Consider the following 6,592-nt stretch of genomic DNA (forward strand, 5'->3'; position numbering starts at 1 on the left):
GCAGAGACAAGCATAAATGAGAAAAGTAAAACTTTTAAACCCTTAGAAGAAGTATAATATCACTATGGCGTTGGGGTAGGTGCAGAGCTGAAATAGCAATTCAATTTCCCTCCCCCCCATATAAATTACGAGATTTTTTGAAATTGTTCTCCAGTGACCTACTTCTAGGTGTTTATTCCTGGCTTTTTTATAGATTCCTTCAGCCTGTTTGCTTTCTCTCCCTATGTGCTAAATGCACACTGTCTTATTTGCTATAGCTTTGTTGACTTAAGTCTAAAAGTCCTTAATAAAAAACTTTTTAAAAAATTCCTGGTAAAGTAAGTTTCCCACACTGTCCTTTAGAATTGCTTTGCCTCCTCTTGAGTCTTTTCTCCTCACCTGTGTCTTGGGATTGCTGGGTGCTCCTCACCTGTCGGGATCTTTACCAGATTTCCACTGCATTTTTGCAGAGAAATGACATTCTTATCCCACTGAGTTTCTATCTATGGAAATAGAACGTCTTGCCCTTTATTTAGGTCTTTATCAAATGCCTTTCGTTAAAGTGTTATATTTGATTCACAACTAAAATCTCCTTTTTGACTCATTCCACTCAAATGCAAATATATTTTTCCTACTCAAGTGAGAGCTTCAGTATGCATCTGGATTTCTTCCTTTTTTGGAGGGGAGAAGGGGCCATGCTGCACCAGTTCCCTGACCAGGGATCAAACCTGTGCTCCTTCCTATGGTAGCCCAGGGTCCTAACTGGACCACCAGAGGGTCCCCTGAATTTTTTTTCTTACTAATCTGTGATAGGTAGGTAGGTAGGTAGGTAGATAGACAGACAGATGTAGATATTTATATAGATATGTGAAAGATGATGTATATCACTGTTTTTAACTATCAAAAGAAGGGGGCAGCAGAAAATGAGATAGAGAGCATCACCGACTCAGTGGACATGAATTTGAGCAAACTGAGGGAGACAGTGAAGGACAGAGGAGCCTAGCGAGCTGCAGCCTATGGGGTCACAAAGAGTCAGACCCAACTTAGCAACTGAAAAACAACAACAACAAATGTCTAGTTATATAAATGTGTTATAATTTAAGAAAACTCCTCTTGGTAGACTTGTACATTGTTTAGTATTTGTTATAGTCAAAAAGTGCTGCAGGGACTGTCTTTATACATCACTGTGCCCTTGAGAGAATACTGCTATAGGTTAATTTTCATAAAGGGAAATTTCTGGTGAAAGAGTTGTCTTCCGCCCTCTGTTGCCCCCTTTTCCTGCCCTCAATCTTTCCTAGCATCAGGGTCTTTTTCCAGTGAGTCAGCTCTTCGCATCAGGTGGCCAGAGTATTGGAGCTTCAGCTTTAGTCCTTCCAATGAATATCCAGGGTTGATTTCCTTTAGGATGGACTGGTTTGATCTCCTTGCTGTCAAAGGGACTCTCAAGAGTCTTCTCCATCATGACAGTTCAAAGCAATTCTTTGCCGCTCAGCCTTCTTTATGGTCCAGTTCTCACATCCATAGATGACTACTGGAAAAACCATAGCTTTGACTATATAGATCTTTGTGGGCAAAGTGATGTGCATTTAACATTTGTATAAATGATGCCAAAGTGCTTTTCAAAAGGTAAAAAATATATATAGTACCACATAGCTCCCAGAGCATAAAAATACTTGATCCCTTTAAATCCACAGAACTCACTAGCCTTGAGTTTTATCAAACTGTTACATTTGATAATGTCCCATTGTTATTTTAATATACCTTTTCTAAATCATTAATCCTGGTCCTTTTTCATAGTTCTATCTATATTTGTAAAGTTTTTATAAGTATTATTATTCTTAAAGACATTAGCCGAGAGGAATCTAAACAACATCTTAGGTTTTCTAAAACAACCACTTAAGACATCCAGAGTTAAACCAAGCTCAATGACGAGGTGACATGCATCAGGATGAATGTTAGGGAATGTACCTGGAAGCAGAAATGAAATAAAATCTGCCAAATTAACCCGAATTTCTGAATGGGTCATTTTAAACAGACAAAATAAAACACAGCTGAAGTCAGTGTGTGACCAATGTCAAAATTAAGACCCACAATGATAAAACTATGGAACCTTAGGGTTTAAAGTCAACTGGGAGGAAATCAGGGCCTCTTTCTCTTTACAGATGGGCTCATTTTTACAAACCCAACAAAAGATGAAATGGTTTACACAGACTTTTTGGATGAAATGTTCAGTGATTGGCAAACAAGCGACATGGAATAAACATTGAGTGACAAAGTGAAAGAGTGCTAGGATTGCAGTCCTAGGTTAAACCTCAGGTTTAACTCTGAGGCTCTTCCCCTGGTTGCGTGTTATTAGCACTGGGTTCTGTTGACATTTAATCCCTTTCAATCATGCCAACTTCGGAGGCACTTTGCATTTCCAGCAGTCTCACTTGACTGCTGTTTATCATGGTTTCAGAAATAAAGGATTTGCAAAAGCATGCATTTTGTCAATGACATGCAATCCTGGAAAACAACATAGTCAGTTAAACCACTGCCTGTTTTTCTTCTGGAGGTAAAATAACCTTGACATCTTGGTATTCGTTTGCTAGGACTTCGTCACAAAATACCACAAACTGGGTGAGTTAGCACAACAAAAACTTATTGTTTCATAGTCCTTGAGGCCAGAACTCAGGGCTCATGGTATCGGCAGATTGGTTCATCCTGAGGTTGTGAGAGCCAGTCTGTTCTATTAGCTCTTCCCCCGCCTTCTGGTGTTGTCAAAATCCTTGGGCACCTTGGTTTGTATAAGCATCACTGCCTTCATTTTCTTCATCATCACCCCAATCTTTGCCATCATCTTCATCATCACCCCAATCTCAGTCTTCATCTTCATCACCTGCATCTTTGCCTTCATCTTCATCCATTACCCCCATCTTTGCCTTCAGTTTCATGTGCTATTCTGTGTCTGTCTCAGTGTGGCCAACTGTCCCCCCATGATAAGGACACCAGTCATACTGGGTTATCATTTTAACTTGATTACCTCTGCACAGACAGTTTTTCTGAATGAGGTCACATTCTGAGGTTTTTTAGGACATCAGCATATCTTTATGGGGAAATGCAATTCTACACCTGACACTCCAATGTTAACTTGATTGTCTTTCTAAGTCCCAGGCACACTTTCCTGAGAATGCCCAGTTGCTAATCTAACACAATGTTTCATTGTAACAAAGGATATTGCATAGACAATTTTTGATCTTTCTTTTCTACATGGCAGTTCAGTTCAGTTCAGTTCAGTTGCTCAGTCGTGTCCAACTCTTTGTGACCCCATGAATCGCAGCATGTCAGGCCTCCCTGTCCATCATCAACTCCTGGAGTTCATTCAAACTCGCGTCCATCAAGTTGGTGATGCCATACAGCCATTTTGTCCTCTGTCATCCCCATTTCCTCCTGCCTCCAGTCCCTCCCAGCATCAGGGTCTTTTCCAATGAGTCAACTCTTCACATGAGGTGGCCAAAGTACTGGAGTTTCAGCTTTAGCGTCATTCCTTCCAAAGAACACTCAGGACTCATCTCCTTTAGAATGGACTGTTTGGATCTCCTAGCAGGCCAAGGGACTCTCAAGAGTCTTCTCCAAAAAAAAAAAAAAAGAGTCTTCTCCAGCACCACAGTTCAAAAGCATCAATTCTTCGGCACTCAGCCTTCTTCACAGTCCAACTCTCACATCCATACACGAGCACTGGAAAAACCATAGCCTTGACTAGATGGACCTTTGTTGGCAAATTACTATCTCTGCTTTTCAATATGCTATCTAGGTTGCTCATAACTTTTCTTCCAAGGAGTAAGCGTCTTTTAATTTCATGGCTGCAGTCACCATCTGCAGTGATTTTGGAGCCCCAAACAATAAAGTCTGACACTGTTTCCACTGTTTCCCCATCTATTTCCCATGAAGTGATGGGACCAGATGCCATGATCTTCATTTTCTGAATGTTGAGCTTTAAGCCAACTTTTACACTCTCCTCTTTCACTCTCATCAAGAGGCTTTTTAGTTCCTCTTCACTTTCTGCCATAAGGGTGGTGTCATCTGCATATCTGAGGTTATTGATAATTCTCCTGGCAATCTTGATTCCAGCTTGTGCTTCTTTCAGCCCAGAGTTTCTCATGATGTACTCTGCATATAAGTTAAATAAGCAGGGTGACAATATACAGGCTTGACGTACTCCTTTTCCTATTTGGAACCAGTCTGTTGTTCCATGTCCAGTTCTAACTGTTGCTTCCTGACCTGCATATAGGTTTCTCAAGAGGCAGGTCAGGTGGTCTGGTATTCCCATCTCTTTCAGAATTTTCCACAGTTTATTGTGATCCACACAGTCAAAGGCTTTGATGTAGTCAGTAAAGCAGAAATAGATGCTTTTCTGGAACTCTCTTGCTTTTTCGATGATCCAGTGGATGTTGACAATTTGATCTCTGGTTCCTCTGCCTTTTCTAAAACCAGCTTGGACATCTGGAAGTTCACGGTCCACGTACTGCTGAAGCCTGGTTTGGAGAATTTTGAGCATTACTTTACTAGCGTGTGAGATAAGTGCAACTGTGCGGTAGTTTGAACATTAGTGATTTGTGTTAATGTAAATTGAGATTACATATGGATACTAATATTATGTTGGTGTGTCTCAAAGTAATGATTTATAAATTCTTTGTGGAAAATTCTGAAAGAGATGGGAATACCAGACCACCTGACCTGCCTCTTGAGAAACCTATATGCAGGTCAGGAAGCAACAGTTAGAACTGGACATGGAACAACAGACTGGTTCCAAATAGGAAAAGGAGTACGTCAAGCCTGTATATTGTCACCCTGCTTATTTAACTTATATGCAGAGTACATCATGAGAAACTCTGGGCTGAAAGAAGCACAAGCTGGAATCAAGATTGCCAGGAGAATTATCAATAACCTCAGATATGCAGATGACACCACCCTTATGGCAGAAAGTGAAGAGGAACTAAAAAGCCTCTTGATGAGAGTGAAAGAGGAGAGTGTAAAAGTTGGCTTAAAGCTCAACATTCAGAAAATGAAGATCATGGCATCTGGTCCCATCACTTCATGGGAAATAGATGGGGAAACAGTGGAAACAGTGTCAGACTTTATTGTTTGGGGCTCCAAAATCACTGCAGATGGTGACTGCAGCCATGAAATTAAAAGACGCTTACTCCTTGGAAGAAAAGTTATGAGCAACCTAGATAGCATATTGAAAAGCAGAGATAGTAATTTGCCAACAAAGGTCCATCTAGTCAAGGCTATGGTTTTTCCAGTGCTCGTGTATGGATGTGAGAGTTGGACTGTGAAGAAGGCTGAGTGCCGAAGAATTGATGCTTTTGAACTGTGGTGCTGGAGAAGACTCTTGAGAGTCCCTTGGCCTGCTAGGAGATCCAAACAGTCCATTCTAAAGGAGATGAGTCCTGGGTGTTCTTTGGAAGGAATGATGCTAAAACTGAAACTCCAGTACTTTGGCCACCTCATGTGAAGAGTTGACTCATTGGAAAAGACCCTGATGCTGGGAGGGACTGGAGGCAGGAGGAGAAGGGGACGACACAGGATGAGATGTTTGGATGGCATTACCAACTCGACACACCTGAGTTTGGGTGAATTCCGGGAGTTGGTGATGGACAGGGAGGCCTGACATGCTGTGATTCATGGGGTCGCAAAGAGTCAGACATGACTGAGGGACTGAACTGAACTGACTGAGTGTGTATGTGCAGGTTGGCTATCAATGAGGTTTATCCTATGGGAACATTCTACTAAGTGGCAATTACGGGGTTTATGTAGCATTTATTCTTCAGAGATCAAAATACTAGAACCTTCAGTGCCTCAGTTTCCTGCACAATCACTACAGGGTTAACAATGCCCAGTGTGTCCCCCAAGATCACAGAGAAGTTGTGGTGACTCAGTGACACTCATCAGCCAGATTCTCATCAGAGGAAAGGTATTTGCACAGAGAGTGTTCATGTTGCAGCGTCTCACCATCACCCTTGCTTGTCCTGGACCCACGAGTGTCCCCTCTGAACAAAGAGGTGCTGTGGTTAACTGCAGAATCTTCTGTGCTGCAGAGAGGTTTCTGAAGACTTTGCTGACTATCTTCTAGGATGCTGGAAAAGCATCATGTGTTCAGACCAACTGCACCTGTCTACTTAGCATTCTTTCTTTAGAGCCTGGAAAAAGGGGCCATGGGATTTGAGTCCCTTTGACGTAGTGGGTGGGCAGGGTTGGGAGGAAAGAGGAAGTTGAGAGAAGGGAGAAAGCCAAAGCTTTGAGACACCGAGGCCAGACTTGGGTCCTGCCTTCTTCCAAGTGCCCCCAACCCCAGCCCCCAGTGTTCCCACCAGCCTGCAGCCACCTACCTGGCCCACCCACTCATGCTCCACCCTCTTGGGGCCAGTCCCCTAGGTTCCAGAAGGCTACCTGTGTAGTCTCTCCAGGCACAAATACAGGTGGGGAGCTACCCTGAAGTTTGCTGGGACTTTTTTTTTGTAGTTTTTTTTTTAAACCCTTTTTATTTTATATTGGATAGCATGACACACCTGGATAGCATGTTAAAAAGCAGAGACGTTACTTTGCTGACAAGGTCTATATAGTTAAAGCT

Source organism: Bubalus kerabau, chromosome 13 (assembly GCF_029407905.1).
Source record: "Bubalus kerabau isolate K-KA32 ecotype Philippines breed swamp buffalo chromosome 13, PCC_UOA_SB_1v2, whole genome shotgun sequence".
NCBI classification, from domain to species: domain Eukaryota; kingdom Metazoa; phylum Chordata; class Mammalia; order Artiodactyla; family Bovidae; genus Bubalus; species Bubalus kerabau.